This window comes from Danio rerio, chromosome 23 (assembly GCF_049306965.1).
Source record: "Danio rerio strain Tuebingen ecotype United States chromosome 23, GRCz12tu, whole genome shotgun sequence".
NCBI classification, from domain to species: Eukaryota; Metazoa; Chordata; class Actinopteri; order Cypriniformes; family Danionidae; genus Danio; species Danio rerio.
Window position 1 is genome coordinate 41,260,807 of NC_133198.1, and position 24,194 is coordinate 41,285,000.

General features: G+C 37.8%; 1 long non-coding RNA gene across 1 annotated transcript in view; it reads left to right on the forward strand.

The window, feature by feature from the left end:
• The first annotated feature begins 22,447 nt into the window (after positions 1-22,447).
• LOC141380547 (uncharacterized) overlaps positions 22,448-24,194 on the forward strand; it is a 17,517-nt gene continuing 15,770 nt past the window's right edge. Inside the window, exons 1-2 of the long non-coding RNA XR_012398693.1 lie at positions 22,448-22,553; positions 22,635-22,685. This is a non-coding gene — a long non-coding RNA (uncharacterized lncRNA). The remainder of the gene's footprint in view (positions 22,554-22,634; positions 22,686-24,194) is intronic.

Below are 24,194 nucleotides of genomic sequence, written 5' to 3' on the forward strand. Positions count from 1 at the left end.
GCATGCTGTCCCGGGAGAGAACCCTGAGCTTGGAGATAGTTGAGCCCAGGGCTCTCACCAGGTCCATAGAGCATGTGAGGGGAGTACGAGGTCAGGTGTTCTCGAGAGCTCCCCTCGGCAAAAGAGGAAAGAAGGAGAAGGGGTGGATGGGGGGTTTCTTCGGGAAAACGAAGATAAGGGAGTAGTTCTTAGCTAGGTTACTTATAGTGAGTTTGGATGAATCTGATTGGCTAGCTAATGAGTGTAGATGAGTGGCCAGCTGCAGTCAATCATATCACGTGCTCCTCTTGAAATTAGTTTGTGAAACTTCATTTAGGACGGATAGTATGCGAATTGGGACGCAGCAAGAGACTCAAAACCCTGACATGAATGGTTCAGATAAGGGAGACATCCAAAATATGTACTGTACTGTTGGTGTGCCTCCAGGAACAGGGTTGGGAAATACTGCCTTACACCCTTTATAATGTGGGCGCTTTCAAAAGTTTCTAACTTAGCAGATGAACCTCGCTGGAGAAAACAGCACCAATTACTCCAAATATTAAATCACCCCAGAGCAACAAAAGCTCACCGGTTAAACGGACGCCTCCACCCAGCAACAGCCAATTCCCTGCTATTTCGCCAACTGACATTATGCAGAATCGGCAGTTCCGTTTCTGAATAATTGGTCAATTTGGCCATTTTCCCCCTCATGGTTCAAGAATGATAAATATGTTGTTGTGAGGATGAACACAATGGCCCGCCAAGTACCCGGCGGAAACCTTGGGAGGTAGGATGGATTTTACTGTGGGATGCCAGCGAAATCCCTGTTTACTGGCCTCTCCTCATTTAATATTAAACACAGACGATATTAAAGCAGCCATCAGTGAGAGCTATTAAAAGTGACGTGGATGGACTGAAAAAGAAAAGAGAATTGAGGAGAAACTGCATAATGTTGTCTGTTTGGGTGAATTTCAAAACTCACCGTATTGATTTGTTCGCCGTGTCGTTCACACATCGCTCCCTCGATCCATAATTGCATTTGTACGTCCCCTTTGAACTGCGTCTAAGCATAATTGACAGAATATATATCACCCAATGTCAAAGGCATCATGGCATTCGAATACAAACCGAGGCCTTGCTAAAGCGTTCTCGGTGCATCTGAGGAAACAAGAGCGAGCGTTCTTGGTAATTATCGTCATAAAGGAAATTATTCACAGCTGGCGCAATTAGTTGGGAATTATCAAGATTCATTATTCATGCTGTGTGTCTTGCATTGTACAAACAGCCAATTACATGACGCTGTGTCCAGACTGCACAAAGATGCTTATAGGTGTGTGTTCGGAGATGGAATGCACGTTAAATCAAGTGTACAATTGAATTAAACAAGTGTAATGGGATATGCATAATAATTAAGCTTAATGTTGATTCGTTTGGGGACGTTTATGTGACACTGTTTTTTAACTTTTAATACATTTTTACATCTTAGCAGGCTTAGAAATAAAGACTTTTGGAAGTCAGAATTATTAACCCTCCTGTATATTTGTTCCCCAATTTCTGTTTGACGGAGAGAAGATTTTTTTTCAACATTTCTCAAAAAAATAGTTTTAATAATTGATTTCTAATAACTGATTTCTTTTATTTATTATGTACATTTTACCTTTAGGTCATATATTTTGTTCCTATGGCATACATTCTCATTTTTATGCCGATGCTTATATGCAAGGATATATGTTTACTAAGAATGCTCCATCTCAAACCCCACCAACCCCCGATTCTTACTATGTCTGCAAGATATTAAAATGTGGATGAATGACCAGTAACTTTTTAAAGTTAAATGCCAGTAAAACTGAAGCCTTTCTGGTTGCCTTTCTAAGGCCCAATCCAAATTATACCCCTTGGCCCTTATCGCTACCCCTCGTTTTGTGCTTTCCCGAGAAGGTATAAGGGTGTCCCAATTCTTTTTAGCTTGAAGGCGTACTGCTAAGGGGAAGGGGTAGATAGCCTTTCGAACTGAGATTTTTCAGGACCACCCTCGAAACCAAGGGGTAAGAAATTTTTCTCAGAATACACCAGCCACAACGTTTGGAACGCTGCACCAGGAAATAAGGAGATCCACAAATTTGTATTTTTTTGTCATCATTATAAATTTTTACAACAAACAAGCACATGTTTTAATACATTCATAACCACGTTCGTAATTTACTGTCTAAAATTAAAACGGCTAAATTTCGCTATCTATAATCCCTAATCATAACTCCTGTATTGTAGTCCCACAACATTCTGACACTCGATGACACTCGAATACCCTGTCAGAAAAGTCTAGTGACTGGGAATGAGCTCAGTGTCTGCTATAATGTTAAAGTTCTTTTTCGTGTGTTTACATTGATGAATATGGCCACAGTGTAAATGCGCAGTACAGTTACGATTTTATTGCTACATTATATGGTTATGATAACATGAAATCATTGCCTTCAGTGATTTCCTGAAGATACAAAAAAAAAAAAACACAACTGGTATAACTACAGCAGTTGCAATCGTTTGATCTCATATGAACAAGAGATCGCGATGACATATAATGTGAGCAGGTGCTGTAGTGCTGTCCCAATTCTTAGGGGCAAATTTTAAAGGCCTTCCCCTTCACACTCTGTTTTAAGGGCCAAGGGGAATGGGTTGGGGTACAAAAATTTAATTGGGATTGGGCTTTAATCTGTTCTTTCCAAAGTTCAATCCTTCACTCTATCTATTAATAATTCTCAGGTAAATTTTACAACTCATGCTAAAAGTCTTGGGGTTATACTAAATGGTATGCTTTCGTTTAAGTTAAATATTAGTGATATTTCACTATCTGCCTTTTTTTCACTTGTGTAACATTGTGTAAGAATGGGTTTTATTACCACAGAGGTTTAAACTGCAGTTCTGTCAAGCGAGATGAGATTCTGATTGGTTTAATGCACGTTATGCTCAAAACACACACATAACCCATTACCAGAATAAGCACAACCCTATAGGGCCAGGGCGAAAACTGTATTTTTCAGTCCATGAAACAGCAAAAGCGGATTCAGTGCTTTAGACTTTGCGCTTAGATCAGGGGTGACCAACCCTGTGCCTGTAGATCGACCTTCCTTCAGATTTCAGTTGCAACCCATATCAAACACACCTTCCTGTAATTATCCAGTGCTGGTCAGGTCCTAATTAATTGGTTTTTCATATGTTTGATCAGGGTTGGAGCTGAACTTTACAGGATGGTCGATCTCCAGGAACAGGGTTGAGCACCACTGGCTTAGATTGTTAAAATAGAGCCCTAAGACTTTGTGTTTTACTATATTAGCATATTACTATAGATTGAACACATAATACACATGCACATCATGGAACTTGGTTTTCACAGATCTTTTTTTGTTTTACCTTGATGTCAATTTAAAAAAAATATATACTCTTTAAAACTGTCATTTAAAAATTAGCTTTTTCAGGCTACTAAGAACCCTGTTGTTGTTTAAACAACTGGGTAAAGTGTTTATTTAGGAATTGGTGCTGCATACAAGTCTCCACATAGCCAATTATTGATACCAGTATGACAACCTAAAACAACAACGAACAAAACAAGTGGCATTTAACAGCTTTTTTTCATTGATCTGTGTAAATCAGGATCAATTTGACATTGCTGTTGTCTGTGCGCAAGCAAATTTTAGCATTTGTATTCAATTTTTGTACATTGGTGTTTATTCTTTAGTCATCATTTTGTTTGTGGTGACTTTTAATATTTAGTTATTATAATTTAGAATTTTCATCCCCATTTTCATTCACTATCCTTAAATAGAAAGGCTGAAATGTTCTGATTTAGACTTTCTTACATTCTGAAAGCATGCCAGACAGATGCAATTAACAGCCGCATTGCAACTTGAAATGAAAATGGTATTAAAACCAAATTTCCATAATAGATGAGCTGTTAAATGAACCTCAAAATTGTCTAATTGGCTTGTAATCAGAAATGCAGCTTTAATTACAGGGTATGAAGAATTGGACTTAATTTGGTTCAGATGCTTTTTGTGTCCAAGAGCAAATGCAACAAACTGGAAATATCTCCCGATTTCTAACAACCATCAGCATCTTTAAATAAAGACACTTTTGTTGATTCAGTGGAAAGTTCATTTGGCTAATACAGCACTATAATTCCCCAGTCTCATGACAGCAAAACTAAACATTGTAAGGAAAGGAAACTTGGTTCAAGGCTTGAGACAAGAATGTGTGGGGGGAAATGAATCATTTATTTCTGCTATTAAAAATATCACTGATGTTTAAGAATATATATATATATATATATATATATATATATATATATATATATATATATATATATATATATATATATATATATATATATATATATATATATATATAAATTTTTTTTTTTTTTTTTTTTTGCTCTTGCTCTGTTGACCCTACAAACGATTCAGCAAACATGTACACTCATCGGCCACTTTATTAGGTACACCTGTCCAACTGCTTGTTAATGGAAATTTCTAATCTGCCAATCACATGAATGCAACTTAATACCTTTAGGCATGCAGACATGGTCAAGACGATATGCTGCAGTTCAAACCGAGCATCAGAATGTGGAAGAAAGATTATTTAAGTGACTTTGAACGTGGCATGGTAGTTGGTGCCAGATGGGCTGGTCTGAGTATTTCATTAACTGCTGATCTACTGGGATTTTCATGCACAACCATCTCTAGGGTTTACAGAGATTGGTCTGAAAAAGAGAAAACATCCAGTGATCTGCAGTTCTGAGAGCACAAATGCCTTGTTGATGCCAGAGGTCGGAGGAGAATGGCCAGACTAGTTTGAGCTGGTAGAAGTGCAACTGTAACTCAAATAACCACTCGATACAATTGAGATATGCAGAAGAGCATCTCTGAGCGCACAACACGTCCAACCTTGAGCCGGATGAGCTACAGCAGCAGAAGACCAGACTGGGTGCCACTCCTGTCAGCTAAGAACAGGAAACTGAGGCTATTATTTGCACAGGCACACCAAAAATAGACAATAGATGATTGGAAAAACGTTGCCTGGTCTGATAAGTCTCGATTTCTGCAGCAACATTCAGATGTTAGGGTCAGAATTTGGTGTCAACAACATGATCCATCAACTGTTGTATCAACTGTTCAGGCTGCTGGTGGTGGTGTAATAGTGTGGGGGATATTTTCTTACTACCAATTGAGCATAGTGTCAATGCCATAGCCCATCTGAGTATTGTTGCTGAGCATGTCCATTTCTGTATGGCCATAGTTTATCTTCTCATGGCTACTTTAAGCAGGAAAACATGCCATGTCATAAACCGCAAATCATCTCAGACTGGTTTTTTAAACATGACAATGAGTTCATTGTACTCAAATGGCCTCCACAGCCACCAGACTCAATCCAATAGAGCACATTTGGGATGTGGTGGAATGGGAGATTCGCATCATGGATGTGCAGCCGACTAATCTGCAGCAACAGCATGATGCTATCATGCCAATATGGACCAAAATATCTGAGGAATATTTCCAGTACCTTGTTAAATCTATGCCAAGAAGGATTAAGGCAGTTCTAAAAGGAAAAGAGGGTCCAACACGGTACTAGTAAGATGTACCTAATAAAGTGACCGATGAGCATGAGAGCCAGTTCAGGAAAGCAGTTTGAGATGAGATTTGGGATATGATGTGTCTGATGAAGTCTGGTGAAGCAAAAATCATGGTTTAAAGTTACATTCAATAGGGGGGGGGGGGTGCGAGAGATCTGCAGAGGTTTCAAGACAATTGAGCATTTCTTCAGCAGGATAGCGCTCCTCATACTTCAGCCTCCACATCAAAGTTCCTGAAAGCAAAGAAGGTCAAGATTGGCCAGCCTAGTCACCAGACATGAACATTATTGAGCATGTCTGGGGTAAGATGGAGGAGGCATTGAAGATGAATCCAAAGAATCTTGATGAACTCTGGGAGTCCTGCAAAAATGCTTTCTTTGCCATTCCAGATGACTTTATTAATGTTACATGAGTCATTGCAGAGATGTATGGATGCAGTCCTCCAAGCTTATGGGAGTCAGACACAATATTGATTCTTTTTCCACTGCACCATGACTTTATATTCTATAATGTACATTATTTCTGTTAAGTGACAAGACTTTTGTCTAAGCAAAGTCAGACCTTACTGTCCTATTTAAATCAAAATCAAGCCATGATCATATTTTATTCTTTTCAAGCGTAATCTAGAGGCCTTTGCCTTTCATATTACCCAATTATGATGCCAGAGTAGAAATCAAGTCATTATTTGCTGTTCCTAAAACCATTTGTCCCAATTCAGTAAAAAAAAAAAACCCCGAGAGTGTGTTTTAGAAAAAGGTATCCTTAAATTGGTATTTTCAGACCTCTCTCTTCAGGTTATCTTTTCCAGATATGTCTCTATGTGCTCCGGTTGGTTCTCTGTTTGATGACCATCATACTTCAAGTCACACTGCAAGAAAGTGTCTCAAATCTTTTGCCAGAATTTTGTTGGAAGAAAATTGGATTGAATGGGCATTAACTGTCGGTTGGTGAACATGCACTATGACAAATGCTGGGTAGCCACAACCTCACTTTTGGTCAAATATATTTAAACCCATTTTGGGTAAATTCTTTTATTTATTTATTCATTCATTTATTCATTTTCTTTTCGGTTTAGTCCCTTTTTTATACTGGGGTTGCGACAGCGGTATGACCCGCCAAATTATCCAACATATGTTTTACGCAGCGGATGGCCTTCCAGATGCAACCCATAGCCAACCCACCTATAGCGCTTGTCTTTGGACTGTGGGGGAAACCGGAGCACCCGGAGGAAACCCACGCGACCATGGGGAGAACATACAATCTCTACAAAGAAATGCCAACTGACCAAGCCGAGGCTCAAACCAGTGACTTTCTTGCTGTGAGGCGATCATGCTACCCACTGCGCCACCGTGACTCTCATCAATTTTTTCAGTTAAATTTAAATTGCAACATGGTTGGTTTGTCCATACTGTATTTGACCCAATATAGAGTTATGATGACCCAACATTTTATAGATTGTGTTTTAGAAGGAGAGATCCTAAAATTGATATTTTCAAGCCTCTCTCTCTCTTCAAAATATGTCCCTGTGTTCCAATTGGTTCTTGGTTTGATAACCACATATTAGAAGTCTCACTGTAGGAAAATGATCAGATCTCCTGCCAGAATTATGTTGGAAGAAATTTTGATTGAAATTTAGCAACCGACACTCAATGGCCATTCAGTTTCTATATTTAACTTAATGGTTGGTATGTTGATTCTGTATTTGACCCAACGCAGTTACGACAACCCAGCATTTTATAGATTGTGTTTAGACTGAGAGATCCTGAAATTTGTATTTCCAGAGCTCTCTCTCTCTCTCAAAGCTATGACATTTTAGCACTTTTATTTGTTCTTGGTTTTATGACCAACTTGTACTTAAAGTGATACTTTAGAAAAGTGTCTTAACCTCAGACATAAGACTTAGAAATCTTGTCAGACACAGACATAAAATGTTGTCAGTTTGATCAAATGGCTATTAATTGTTCAAGTTCAAGTTCATTTATTTATAAAGCACATTTAAAAGCAGTCACAAGACTGACCAAAGTGCTGTACAAAAGACAAGAGAAAAAACAAAAAATAAAAAGACAGAATATAAACACATAGAAATAAAGCAAGCGAAAGTCTGTAAAGATGTAAAAAAATAGCGGTAGAATGAACTATTAAAATAATCTTAAAAAGCCAAGCTAAAAAGGTATGTTTTAAGACATGATTTAAAAGTGGATAATGATGGAGCCATTCTGATCTCAAGGGGCAAGGTGTTCCACAACCGAGGACCTGCCACAGAGAAAGCTCTGTCCCCTCTACGTTTTAGCCTAGATTGTGGAACTGACAGAAGATTCTGCTCACTCGACCTAAGAGATCTCACAAGAGTGTAAGGATGAAGCAGCTCTGCGTGATAGAAAGGGGCTAGATTATTAAGGGATTTATAAACCAGTAAAAGCACTTTAAAATCAATTCTGAATTTCACAGGCAGCCAATGAAGGCCTCTTAGAAGAGGGGTAATGTGGTCATACATAATTGTCTGTTGGTGAATATGCACTCAAAAAATATTGGGTTGTCGTAACCAAACATTGGGTGAAATATGGACAAATGCAACATTAGGTTAATTTTTTCAATTAAATTTAAATTAACCCGGTTGGATTTGTTCATATTTGACCCAAATGTGGGTTACAAACCAACAATCTGTAACCACATTTTTAAAGCAAGGGATTTTCTGAATCTTTTAATTCAATTCATCTTTATTTGTATAGTGATTTTACAATGTAGATTGTGTCAAAGCAGCTTAACATAGAATATTATAGAAGATTGAAACTTTGGAGTCCAGTTTAAGATCAGTTTAGCTCAGTTTAGTGTGGTTTAATTGTCACTGCTGAAAGTCCTAACACCGAAGAGCAAATCCATCAATGCGCAGCTCCACAGGACTCAAACTATACAAGCCAGTGACGAGAAACAATCCTCAGCAATTGACGAAAGTGAAGGAAAAAAACCTTCAGGAACCAGGCTCAGTTAGGCACAACCATTTCTTCTCTGGCCAAACTTCTTGTGCAGAGCTGCAGTCTAGGTGCCGGAGACTGGAGAACACTGGACATCCATCGTGGAGAGAGGTGGGAGAGGTCACCGGGTAGTGTACAGTTTGGCCCTTCAGGATCAATGCAAAGACTCATCTGTCACTGCCTGGGGTCTTACAGGAATCAGTCTCATGCTCTCCACTCTATGACCATGATTTTATGATTTTTAAAATTTAAAAAGACAGCCAAATCATGGGCAAAATTTAAGTGTGTGTGAGAGAGAGTGATATTTTAATAACAGCATGAAGTCACATTCAGCAGTTTTCACAGTATGGAAGCCCACAGTTTCGACCTTTCCAGCACATACATAAAATTAGTCAGATAATAACTGTAATCACCGATAATAATTCAATCTCCAGTTATTTAGGCATCCTAGAGAAATGCAGCAGAGAAAGCATCTGAATGAAGCAGCTTCATCTTTTTTTTCCCCTCAGCCATTCATCTGAAGGCTCCCTGAAATCACCCTGCAAGATCTCTGTGGGAGGATGCTGTTGACATTTAATACTCTTCAAGTCTCCTTTCTAACCTCTGAACCGCCCATCAAAAGCAAAGACGACCGTCTGACCGCAGAATATTACACAATCTGCCTGACAGAGATGAGCTGTCATGAATATGAGTCAAGAGTTTTCCCCACAAAGGTTGGCACAGATGATTGGCATCCTTGCTTTTTATTACTACAATGGCTTTGCGCCGGAGCTTGAGCGTAAACCTGCAATATGTCAAGGTAAGTGATGGTGTTCAGAGTGATTGTAATGGAACAGACATGGCATACTGGTGTTGGATGGGAGGCATAATGATTTTGAACAGAAATGCTACTTATTTTTTCCGACTGCTGTCAGTCAGGGCATTGAATGCTTTAATACAATACTCAAACAAAGCAGGATTTAATATGAATTCTGTGTTGTTTTGTGTGAAGTTAAAGGACCTGATCTGATGTAACAAGCAGGTGATTTTTCAATCAACAGACTATCAAATGAATGACTGTTTGACCTTGGTTTATATCAGATGTAGACTGTCAGAACTATGATACTATTAACGAAAAATAGTGATACATCTAGCAAAGATGTAATTGCTAGGGTGCCCAAACTTGGTCCTGGAGGGCCAGTGTCCTGCATATTTAGTTCCAACCCCAATTAAACTAACCAAAACCAGTTAATCAAGCTCTTTCAAGGTATACAAGAACTTCTGTGGTGTGTTAAAGAACGTTGGAGCTAAGCTTTGCAGGACACCGGCCCTCCAGGACCGAGTATGGACACCCCTGTGCTAGAGAAAATGCATGTTAATGTTAGGTGTAAACAGGCACTAACCAATATTAAGATGCATTTTCAGTAGTTTGATCACAATGGATGATAAATACAGATGTAAAAAAGTTTTGAGATTTTTGACAATCAAAAAACGCTTTGGATTGGGTTGCTTTTATAATTTAACCGTTGCTTTAAACAACCACTAAAGACCACCTACACTCTGTCTATGTAATTTATATTGGATGTTTTGAGAACAGGCAAGGCAGTGGCGCAGTAGGTAGTGCTGTCGCCTCACAGCAAGAAGGTTGCTGGTTCGAACCTTGGCTCAGTTGGCGTTTCTTTGTGGAGTTTGCATGTTCTCCCTGGCTTTGCGTGGGTTTCCTCTGGGTGCTCCGGTTTCCCCCAAAGACAGGGGAATTGGGCAATTGGGTAGGCTAAATTGTCCGTAGTGTATGAGTGTGTGTGTGAAAGTGTCTGTGGATGTTTCCCAGAGATGGGTTGCGATTGGAAGGGCATCTGCTGCATAAAAACTTGCTGGATAAGTTGGCGGTTCATTCCGCTGTGGCAACCCTGAATTAATAAAGGGACTAAGCCGACAAGAAAATGAATGAATTAATGTTTTGAGAATTAAAGGGCACCTAGATTACCCCTTTTTTCCAGATTTAATATAAGTCTTTTGCATCTCTAGAATGTGTATATAAAGTTTCAGATCAAAATACCCATCAGATTTTTCATTATACCTTTTACAAGATGCTGTTTTATACTGATTTCCAGCAGGGGGTGGTTTTGTCGTACTGCGCCTTTAAGCCGAGTTCTGACCGCCTACTATTTCTACATGCCTCCTCCCTCAGCTGCGTCAGACAACAGACAGACTTAAAGGAAGCGTAGCGTTTGTGAGATACTACAGTAAGAACTAACCTTTACTAATCAGTATTGTAAAGTTGCATTGATGAGTCACACACAATATCGTTACAAAGTAAACGCGCGCGTGCACACACACACACACACACACACACACACACACACACACACACACACACACACACACACACACACACACACACACACACACACACACACACACACACACACACACACACACACACACAGATACACACGCAGGCAGGCAGGCAGATAGACAGAGCGCGCTTAGCTTAGCTAAGGCTAACCTCAAGTACTGTGTGGATATCTGTTATGCTAATGTACAAAATAAACCTGATTTAACTTCCTCAAACCGGGATTGAAGCGTCTTCTTTTATAATTGTTCGGACACGCGGCTGTGCTGATGAAGTAAAGCTGAAGTAAAACGCTGTAATTAATTACACACATATTCTGTTTTAAAATACTTTAAACATGTGAAACTTACTCTTAATTACATTTGATGATGATTGCTGATCCTAGCGAACAGACCTTTTATTCCCGGTTGCTTTGCGTATGTCTGCCTGGTCTTGTTGACATATACACGTGACTACCGGAACATGTTAATGCGCGCAGCTGTCAATCAATTCGGTGGGCGGGGGGATCGCACACCTACGTAATGGTGCGATCGATTTGAAAACAGCTCCAATTGGCCGACCCTTTTTTTTGTAGTTAAATTGAAAAAAAAGGACTGGGTGTGTTCATATCTCCCCAGTATGATGGTCTATACACTATACTAACACACAGATCTGTCCAAACAGCTTGAAAAGTAGATTTTTTACCATAGGTGCCCTTTAATATAAGATTCTAACGTTTCTGCAGACTTTTCATAAATGGAAGGACAGGGTCAGGAACAATGCACAGGTAGGCTATTGGGTTTAATTGATGCTCCATTGATTCTTATACTTAACTGCACTGTACCAAAACACACTGGTTGTTATTGAAACATTCCCTTGCTTTCCCACTTGTTTGTGGGGCGTGTAATATTGGTTTGTTCATTTTGTAGTGCATTTGCATTGCAATAAACACACCTGTAAAAGTGTAGGAATTAAAGGAAATAATCTGATGTAACAAGCAGAACTTCTTTCAATCAAAAGACTATCAAATGAATGACTGTTTGACCTTGGTTTGTATCCAACCCTGGCTCATTCTGGAAACGAAGCCCGGCGGACGTTTCTGGAGACCGAGAAATACGTCCTGGGAGGTACGTATTTGTGCAGTATTTGTTTTTACAGATCCGCGAGAGGCCGCTGTGCTCGCTTTTTCGCGTCTCAAACGCCTCTCGCGAGCGCGCGACGTTCGTGCCCGCTCTTTTCTCACGTAAAAAGCCGTCGGAGGCCGATGTTGAGTGACCGTCTGTCCGACTGACTGATATATATATATATATATATATATATATATATATATATATATATATATATATATATATATATATATATATAACTTTTCATAGTAAACCTATTATAATGAAAACATAAGAATTCCATTTATAAGGCAATAGAGTTCAATTCCAAATACAATAGTCAAGCTGCACCTGCCTTTGCCTTGTATTGATCAATGAGGATTTCGTAATTGTGGTCTATCCATTGAGCAACAGTATGTTTGTTTGGGAAAAAAAGATTCAACTTTTAATTGAAACATTTAATTCAAGTTTTAATCTAATAATTAATTACTGAATTTTGGAGCTTAAAGGTAAAACTAACAAATCTTACATTACGCTAAGTTAAAAATGACAATGTGTATTAAAGACATTAATCCCGACCCTTCCCAAAATTCTCACTCACTTCTCAAATAGGATGGCAGCCCAAATTGAAGGTTACAATGGGCCAACTTTGGCAAGTAAGCCCTAGTTTGGGCATCTTTGGTCTATTCTTTAGTACACTTGCATGGCAATGAAAATGCCTGTAAGTGTAGAAATTGATTTGAATGTATTTTTTAAAACCAGGTGAAAACAGTAATGCATTTAGCTGACCACTTGCGATTGGATTACTTAAAATGCTTTATACCAGGTGAAAACAGCACCTGATTGCCTGATTGTTCATGTTCTTTAATCTCCGCCTCCTTTGTTTTAGACCCCGCCTCCTTTATGCCTTGTTTATACATTATTGTCAAGAATAAAGTTTCATGCCAGTACAGCAGGGCTTGTAATAAAATAAAAAAGCCAGGCCACAATACTGCCTGTGCTTATTTTTCCCTTCATTTTAGAAGGAAAGACTCAGCTCCTCTCTGTGTTTTATAATGAGTGTCTGGATGTTTCAACACCTTTAATAAATGTAGATTTTCTTTTTGTCAGGAAATTTCAAGCAAGTGTTTGAGGGAGATAATAAAGTGGAAGGAAATTTGCATATTATTTAAAGATTCACAAGAGCAGATAAAACAAAGCATGCATTTGAGATCCTTTATGTTTCTTTAGTGATACGGAAGATTTAAAGGGATAGTTTACGCAAAATGAAAATTCTGTCTTCATTTAGTAACCCTTTGCTTTTTTAAACATTTAAGAGTTTCTTCTATTGAACACAAAAAAGATAGTTTAAAAAAATAAGAATACCTACATCATTTGACCTATAACCACACTGATAATTCATTTTAATTCAAGTTCAAACAAGTAAAACCACATTCACATGTTGAACCCTAATTAGTTCTGTTGGAAAAAAAAAACAGTGAATTGTTTACTGGAATCTCATTTTGAATGAATCATTTGAATCAGTGAGTTGTTTACTGGAGACTATCCCTGAATAAATAATTTGAACCATTGAATAATTTATTGAAAACTCACTCTGAACGGATCATTTAAACCATTGAATCATTTACTAGAAACTCATTTTGAATGAATCATTTGAACCTTTGAAACATTTATTTAAAACTCACTCTGAACAGATCATCTGATACAGTGAGTTGTTTACTGGAAAGTCACTCTGAACGAATCATTTGAACCATTGAATCATTAATTGAAACTCACTCTGAATGGATAATTTGAATCAGTGAGTTGTCTACTGTGAACGTACCGTGAAAAGATCATTTGAATCAGTGAGTTGTTTGCTGGAAACTCATTCTAAATTAATCATTTGAACCATCAAATTATTTATTGAAAACTCACTCTGAATGGATCATTTGAATGTGTGAGTTGTTTACTGGAAACTTACCCTGAACAGATCATTTGAATCAGTGAGTTGTTTAGTGGAAACTCTAAATAAATTATTTGAATCCTTTGAAACATTTCAAAAGTTCACACTTACAGTAGCGTACAGTTTGGCGTGCTGTCCCGGGAGAGAGCCCTGAGCTTATAAGATCCTCGAGCCCTGGGCTCCCTCCCGTTGCAAGGCGAGAGGGGAGTTTGAGCTCAGGTAGATCTCGATGACTCCCCTTCTTGCTTGTTGTAGCTAAGTGTCGGATATGTATGCTGAAAGGTTTACTCAGAGTTTAGCTAATGTATTTTGATTAATTGTTTAGAGTGCTTGTTTTTGAACTGTGGGAGGAAACCGGAGGACCCGGGGAAAACCCACGCGACCACGGGGAGAACGAGCAAACTCCGCACAGAAAAGCCATTTGGTTTGGAAAGGAATTAAACCAGGGACATTCTTGCTGTGAGGCAACAGCGCTAATCGCTAGCCACCGTGACGCCCGTTTGAAAGGAGGGAAAGTAGGGTTGGGTGCGGGGGGGGGGATTCTTCAAGATGAAGATATTGAGATAAGAAAAGTCTGGTTATTTATAGTGAGTGAAGGATCGTCTGATAGGATAATCAGTCATTAGCTAAAGTTGGAACAGTTGTGAACAATCATATGTATGTGATCCTCTGGAAATTTGTTTATGAATAAACTTCAATTATTGAAAATTCACTCTGAACGAATCATTTTAATCAGTGGGTTGTTTACTGAAAACTTACCATCAATTAATTATTTGAATCAGTGTGTTGTGTAATGAACAGTCACTCTAATGAATCATTTGAACCATGAAATTATTTATTGAAAACTCACTCTGAATGAATCATTTGAATCTGTGAGTTGTTTACTGTAAACTTACCCTGAACAGATCATGTGAATCAGTGAGTTGTTTACAGGAAACTCACTCTAAATAAATAGTTTGAACCATTGAATCATTTATTGAAACTCACTCTGAACAAATCATAATACACGTAATATACCTAAAAAATACTGTACATCATTCACTGAAAAACATAATCATTTACCCAGACTGGGTTATTGTCCACACTATTTTTAAGATAAAATGATCTGGCCTCCTGATGTCTGTTATTTCCGAATTACCAAATGAATCCTGCCAAAGTTGGTCGTTTATTGTGTAGTCTGAACTCGGCATAACACGTTCTTATAATTGTGAGCAGTTTATTCAAGATCATAGGTTAAAGGAATGCATTTAAGGTGTTATCCTAATAGTCTAATATATTCATGTAATGCATCTAAATGCACTCACTGTCATTCCAGAGTCATCTAGATTAGAACATCTAGACTGATGTGGGAGTCTTCAGGGGACGTACTTGTTTGGCATTTAATTATCTTCCTCTGATTTTCAAATGAGTTTTCTTTTTCCATGACAAAACTAATAATAATAGACACTGCTGGATCATGAAAGATTAGATGTGCTTGTCTGGAGAAGACAGCCTGTTCTGTATTCAAATCATATGAGATTCCCACCCACTGCTTTAAAAACACTAAGAAATAAGAACCCTCGTATGGCAATTACAGAGGGAATAGTTCTTCTGCTTTTCGGAGAAGGGTTTCTGCATGGCTTGCTCCTTCACTTTAAGTATTGTTTTGATGCTGATCCCTATTCAGAATGAAGATACTGCAGTTTTGATTAAAGTATCAAAGCCCTTTGCCAAGGGAGATTGATGACATGTTTTAATGCATTGTGCGGCTTTTAATTAGATTTTTTAATACATTGTGTATTTTGTCAAATGCATCTATTCATTAAACGGAAATATTTTTTTGTTACTTAAAATAATTGTATTTATGTTAATTTGAAGTTCTAGAATAACTGAAACTAAATATTTATATGTTAACTGGAGTTAAACAGTTGGGTTTTAACATTTTTTAATGCATTCAGCTGGTCGCCAGGTCGGGCGGGAGAACTTTTAGCTTAGCTTAGCATAAACCATTGAATCAGATTAGACCATTAGCATTTTGCTCAAAAAAAAATAAAAATAAATAAATGAAATGCCTAGAAAATGGCAAACTTTTCATTTTTGGTCAGTCTTAATATAACTATAGAAGAGTCTAGCTTTAAATGAAAAAAGTCCCTGGCATTTTTGAGCAAAATGCTAATGGTCTATTCCGATTCAATGATGTATGCTAAGCTAAAAGTGCTCCCACAATCAATCAATCAATCAGTCAGTCAGTCAGTCAGTCAGTCAGTCAGTCAGTCAGTCTGTCTGGCTGTCTGTCTATCTATCTAACTATCTATATAGAATTTTAGCTCTGATCAGGAAAAATATCTAAGCAAGCAACTGAGAAAAGCAGTAATAATAAATGATCTCTCACTGCTGATACAGAAATTCTCCCAAGACTTTCGGCTTTTTATTTTAATTTGAAGTTCTAAAATAACTAAAACTAAATAGTAACCTGTTTAAGAAACACCACAACTTTTTTTTTCAAATTATGAAGTTTGGGTTTTACCATTTTCTAAAGCATTTAGCTGATATCCGGGTCTGGCTGGAGCACTTTTAGCTTAGCTTAGCATAAACCATTCAGATCAGACCATTAGCATCTCACTCAAAAAAAAAAGTTTTGTTTAGAAAATAGCAACTTATTTTTCGGTAAGTCAAAAATGGTAAAACTATCTATCTATCTATCTATCTATCTATCTATCTATCTATCTATCTATCTATCTATCTATCTATCTATCTATCTATCTGTCTATCTGTCTATCTGTCTGTCTGTCTGTCTGTCTGTCTGTCTGTCTGTCTGTCTGTCCAGCAGTCCGTCCGTCTAATCAAGAATTTCAGTTCTGATCTGAAAAAGATACAAACAAGCAACTGAGAAAAGCTGTAAAATAAATGATCACTGGCTCAGACAGTCAGACATATGTCTGTGTTCAAGTACTGCTGAGACTGAAGTTCTCCCAAAGACTTTCACCTTCATACACCTTAGTTAGAGAAATGATTATTACTGACAAACATTTTATGTGCTTCAATTACTGTCTAAAATTCCCCACTAAGTACATTTGAATGTATTTCATTCAGCTGCAATAGTAAATCCTTGAACATTTTCTAGAGATTTCTCCGGTTTCCTAGGAAACCTTTTAGAAAAAGCGGCTGTTCAGACCTTTGAGATACAAGGACAGCAGAGCCAGCAGAGTCATTGACTTTTTGTGGTACATAGAAAACTAACTGGCGAATCAGTCGCCCCTGAGGTTCCCTCCGTGAGCAAACATGCTTTGTCTGCTCCCTTTATGATAAATGACTCCTATGTCTCATCTGATAATCAAAAGCTATATATGGTAGGCCATAAGTTGGCCTCAGAACAGCCTGGGGCAAAAGGATTGTGTGCAATGCTGTAAAAGTAGACAATTTCAACTACTTACTGTTTATTGACACCACAGGAATCCAGATTTGACCTGAGCGGCAAGACCAGAATTAAACTGAAGTGAAAATGAATGAAATCCTACAAAAGACAAATGTACTGAAAGAAAGAGAGATGGCTTTACAAATGCCACTAGCTGAGTCACTGCATGTGTTTTCATATTCCTTTGATTAATTAGAGATGTTTGCTTAGGCAAGCATCACTATTGTTGTGCTTATATTTACTGTTCTGTTATTCTTCATCCATATACAGAGCGTTGTTTGTGTGGAATAATGCCTCGGTAATTGCGTTCAAGAATTTTCTGCCTATACAACGAGTTGCAACATTCTTTAAATATATTTATACATAAAGATAAATAGTTTTATAGAAAACTACAAAAATAATAGAAACATAAATTATTTATGGAAATGTTGTGAAAAGAAGGATAGAACAGAAGGATATATGGATGGATGGATGGATGGATGGATGGATTGACGGACGGACGGAGGGATGGATGGATTGATGGATGGATTGATGGATGGATGGACAGAAGGAAGGACTGATATAGATAGATAGATAGATAGATAGATTGATAGATAGATAGATAGATAGATAGATAGATAGATAGATAGATAGATAGATAGATAGATAGATAGATAGATAGATAGATAGATGGATGGATGGATGGATGGATGGATGGATGGATAGATAGATAGATAGATGGATGAATGGACGGACGGACAGACGGATGGACTGACGGACGGATGGACAAACGGACAGAAGGATATATGGATGGATGGATGGATGGATGGACGGGTGGATGGATGGATGGATGGATGGATGGATGGACGGACGGATGGATGGATTGATGGATGGACAGATAGAAAGACTGAGATAGATAGATAGATAGATAGATAGATAGATGGATGGATGGATGGATGGATGGATGGATGGATGGATGGATGGATGGATGGATGGATGGATGGATAGATAGATAGATAGATAGATAGATAGATAGATAGATAGATAGATAGATAGATAGATAGATAGATAGATAGATAGATAGATAGATGAATAGATGAATAGATGGACAGAAAATATGTTGATGGATGGATGGATGGATGGATGGACGGATGGATGGACGGATGGAGGCATGGATGGATGGATGGACGAACGGACGGAAGGATGGACGGAGAGATGACTGGATGGATGGATGGATGGATGGATGGATGGATGGATGGATAGATAGATAGATAGATAGATAGATAGATAGATAGATAGATAGATAGATAGATAGATAGATAGATAGATAGATAGATAGATAGATAGATAGATAGGTGGACGGACGGACGGACGGATGGATGGATGGACGGACGGAGGCATGGATGGATGGATGGACGAACGGACGGACGGACGGACGAAAGGATGGACGGAGAGATGGATGGATGGATAGATAGATAGATAGATAGATAGATAGATAGATAGATAGATAGATAGATAGATAGATAGATAGATAGATAGATAGATAGATAGATAGATAGATAGATAGATAGATAGATAGATAGACAGAAGGACGGACGGACGGACGGACGGACGGACGGATGGATATGTGGATAGATGGACGGAAGGATGGATGGAGAGATGGATATGTAGACGGACAGATGGATGGATGGATAAACACAGATGGACGGACGGATGGAGAGATGGATGGATCGATGGATGCATGGATGGATGGATGGACAGACGGATGGACGGAAGGACAGAAGGAGAGATGGATGGATGGATGATGGATGGATAGATGGATGGATGGAAGGATGTGTATAGACAGACAGACAGACAGACAGACACACCTGATAGGTTTTACACCAGAATTAGCTACACTATGGCCTGATTACTGCCACAACTGTTCGCAATCAAGAAATCACTTAACTAGGACCCTCCTGACAAAGTAAAGTAGACCATCTAGAATCTAGACATCATTCTAAGATATAAAGGAATTCAACAACCAATGAGAAAGAAAATAATTGAGATCTACCAGTCTGGAAAAGGTTACAGACAGATTCACTGAGTTGAACATTAAATCTTCTGGGTTTTATTAAGTGTGATATTGCAAGTGCATTTATCCGTCAACCAGAACTCCTTTGCCATCAAATCTGATTTTGTTTTCTCTCTTTTCCCTCCTAATTCCAATGACTGCAGGGTTTTTTTGTGCTGTTTTCCCTCTTTCGGTGGCTACTTGACTTTACAAAAGCTGCTGAGAACAAGGAATCGTGGCCTGCGTGGATGAAGCACCATCCATCAAATGACCTCCTCTGAGACGCAAACTAACCAGAAGGAGAAGTAGAAAAAATGCTGCTGTGGAGAATTCACTGCTCTGTCTGTCATAATCTTTGCATTTGAGGGAGACGCTTCGATATGAGAGATCTTTTCTGTCTGTCCATCATCATTTCTAAATCTGCACCGAAACAGCAGGGAATCGTCTCCGAGAAGATGGGCATTTGGTCCCTGCTGTGGGAGTGTTACGGCATGTTTCTCTGCATGGTGTGTCTGATCTGGGCTTTTCTCAATTAACTAATTCGTATGCAGATGAGCAGAAGGGGAATAGTGGAGGAGAATGTTTGCTGCATAGTGGTTTATTAGCGGTAGAACAAAGCAGATGGTGTCTTTACACATCCTCTCCTTAACAAGGGTTATATCAAGAGAAATCACACTCGCCTTGATCTGGAGATGAAAGATTTCAGCGTATTGCAAAAAAAAAAAAAAAAAACACAGAACTTTTAGAATTAAAATCTTCCCAAACAGTTCTAAATAAAAATTTCATAAAGACAACCTGCAATAAAAACATTGAAATTGAGATTCATATGAAATCAATAGCTGCATGAGTTACTGAATCATACATTAAAAGCTTTTAGTTTATTTTTTTTTCAAAGATGTTAATGTTATTATGATTTATTTATTTATTTATTTTTTACATATATAATATATAAAATATAATATACACTTACCAGCCACTTTATTAGGTACACCTTACTAGTACTGTCTTAAACCCCCTTCAGAAGTGCCTTAATCTGTCATGGCACAGGTTCAACGAGGTACTGAAAATATTCTTCAGAGATTTTGGTCCATTTTAACATGATAGCATCACAGTTGCTGCAAATGTGTCGGCTGCATTGAGATCTGGTGGCTGTAGAGGCCATTTGAGTACAGTGAACTCATTGTCATGTTTAAGAAACCAGTCTGAGATGATTCGTGCTTTATGAAATGGCGCATTATCCTGCTGGAAGATTGAAGTACACTGTGGTCATAAATTGATGGACATCATCAGCAACATGACTCGGGTAGGCTGTGGCGTTGACACGATGCTCAATTGGTGCAAATGAAGCCAACACCATCACACCACCACCACCAGCCTTAACCACTGATGCAAGGCAGGATGTGTCCATGCTTTCATGTAATTGATCCCAAATTCTGACCCCACCATCCAGGCAACATCTCTCTAAACTATTGTTCAATTTTTGGTGAGACTGTGTGAATTGTTGCCTTAGTTTCCTGTTCTTCGCTGATAGGAGTGGCATTTGTTGGGGTCTTCTGCTGCTGTAACCCATCCACCTTAAGGTTGGACATGTTGTGCGTTCAGAGATGCTCTTCTCCATACCTCGATTGTAACGAGTGGTTATTTGAGTTACTGTTGCCTTACTATAAGCTCGAACCAGTCTGGCCATTCTCCTCTGACCTCTGGCATCAACAAGGCATTTGTGCCCACAGAACTGCCGCACACTGGATATTTTCTCTTTTTCTGAATATTCTCTGTAAACTTTAGAGATGGTTGTGCATGAAAATCCCAGTAGATCAGCTGTTTCTGAAATACTTTCTTCCCTATTCTGATGCTCAGTTTGAACTGCAGCAGATTGTCTTGACCATGTCTACATGTCTAAATGCATTGAGTTTTTTTATACAATACATTGAGATATATAGGGTTGCACAGTAGCACAGTGTGTAGCGCATTCGCCGCACAGCAAGAAGGTCGCTGGTTCGAGTCTCGGCTGGGTCAGTTGGCGTTTCTGTGTGGAGTTTTCATGTTCTCCCGTTGTTGGCGTGGGTTTCCTCCGGGTGCTCCAGTTTCCCCCACAGTCTAAAGACTTTGACTTTGATAGTCTAGAGTCTAAAGACTTTTAAAGGTGAATTGGGTAAGCTAATTTGTTCGTAGTTTATGTGTGTGAATGAGAGTGTATGGATGTTTCCTCGTGATGGGTTGCAGCTGGAAGGGCATCCACTGCGTAAAATATTAGCTGGATAAGTTGGCGGTTCATTTTGCTGTGGCAACCCCAGATTAATAAAGGGACTAAGCTGAAAAAAAAGAATGAATGAATGTATATATGTGGGTTCAAGACAAGACACGTTGGCTTTCGAAGTGTCATTCCAAAACAAAATGCTCAAAATGGGTTACTTTGAAGGGGCTTTCAGAATGAAGGATTTAATAGTATTTTACTATTAGCAACTTATTTATTAATAAAGTTATAAATAAAAACAAAGAGTTATGAATAAAATAAGTATAAAATCAATGAATACATGCATGAATAATTAAATAAAAATGAATATGCAAGCCTGCGCAAACTACTTATACTGTCAACTACTTGGCAAAAAGTGAGATGAAAACACAGCTCCTTGAGTGTCTCGTTATGCTGACTCAGAAGTGCATAAAAAAAATAGCTTTTTTGACCACTACACCCTTAAAGATGGAGATAAAATAAATAAATACAATTTTAAACCTGGAAAACAACATTTTTAATATATAGTAGAGTAAAAGAAAACTGAAATTGAACTCTACACTGACCTTTCACATTGTTTCTTTTGTAAAGCGAATCAAGCTCCAACGCATAGTTTTAATGTTGTGTCCGTTACACTACTTGGTGAATGGAAGCTGTAATAAAATGATTAAATTACAATAATTTAATCATTATTTACATTTATTAACCCTAGAAAATAACCTAGGCACAGTGTTTGTGGGGATATATTAATTTAACTTTAATGTGTCGCTTCACAACCCATTTGAAAATTCCACGCGACGCCACACGGGGGCAAAATGCAACACTCAATATGCAAAAGTATTGGCTTGAATCATCTGGCTTTCCGTCGACAGAAGGACAATCGTGAACTTGAGGCGTCAATTTTAAAAGAGTCCATTTGCCTCTTTTACAGATTTCAACAGGATACGAGCATCAGGAGCAGGTGAAGCTGCTAAATTGGTTATGGTGTCGGAAGAGTATTTTTTTGTGTGAAACAAGTGACAGTGGAACTTGTTGACCGTAGAAGAAGCCAACTTTATTGGACCTGACAGCAGCTGAGTTGACATCCAAAATCGTAAGTAAACCATTCCCATACAATTTGGTTGTGTGTGTGTGTGTGTGTGTGTGTGTGTGTGTGTGTACAAAAACATTTTTACATGCATAAGTTAGCTCAAAATGAATATGTGCTGTTTATTTAGTCAGTCAGTAAGTCCCTGAGGCCTTCTGTCGATGATTTTTATTTTCTTCAGCTCATAAGACAGTGGTTTTGAAAGCTTTTTAAATTAATTCTTAATTTAAATAAAATGTAAAAAAAAAAAAAAAAAAAAAAAAAAATATATATATATATATATATATATATATATATATATATATATATATATATATATATATATATATATATCAGAATCTATAATAAAGAAACCCTACGTGTAGGCCTGTAATATGTCATATTTAATGTCCGACATCAAATATTTTAGCAAGATGTGTATGTTATTGCATTTAAAAAAAAAAATCTGAGGATATTTGACAAAGTTTTGCAGCTTTTACTAATTAAAGATATAATATTTCAGAAGGTGTCAGATTTCTGTCCCTCCTTTTCATGCTTCAGGTTTCACATTTCAGCACTGCTTGTTTTTGTGAACTTGTTACTGTGTATTTGTAGCTTTGTAAATAGCTGTTATTTAAGAATGACATGTACAAAAAATACTGGACCAGATGGCATTTCTGAGTTTGCATGTTCTCCCCATATTGGCGTGGGTTTCCTCCGGGTCCTCCAGTTTCCCCCACAGTCCAAGGCACGCTATAGGTGAAGTGAATAAACTTATCTGTCCGTAGTGTATGAGTGTGTATGGGTGTTTCCCTAATACTGAAATGTGGCTGGAATGGCATCTGCTACATAAAACATATGCTGGATTAGTTGGTGGTTCCTTCCACTTTGGCGACCCCTGAAATAAAGACTAATTCAAAGGAAAATGAATGAATTTAAAACATCTATTTATATATATATATATATATATATATATATATATATATATATATATATATATATATATATATATATATATATATATATATATATAATTATTATTATATATATATATTTTTTTATTCCACAGAACTTGTACAATTCAGGATTAGAGAAACAAAACCTCCGAAAATGATCATGTAACAAAATAAGCTTGCCAAATGGAAAGCTATCAGCAAGGTCTTATCCTTACACCCTCAAACTATCATTTAACTTACATTTTCCATTTTCTTTCCTGAGGCGCTTCATATTTCACAATTCAGGTAGAAACTATTTTTGATTCAGTAGGGCATTAAAAGCCACAGCAACCTCATAACAACACATACAATTCAGGATCAGACAGAATTTAAAATGAGCATTAAATCAAAATAGATTTGGGTTCTAAATAAATAAAAAAATACACTTGTTGAAAGAGAAAAGCGTTTACAGTACAGTACAAACTCTCATCCTTATACCCTCATAACATTGTAAAACTAAGTTTCCTTCTTGACAGATTTAACGTGTCACGTTTTTGTCTATAGGAAAAGTATTCGTTGTGTATAATGATGATGAAAATAA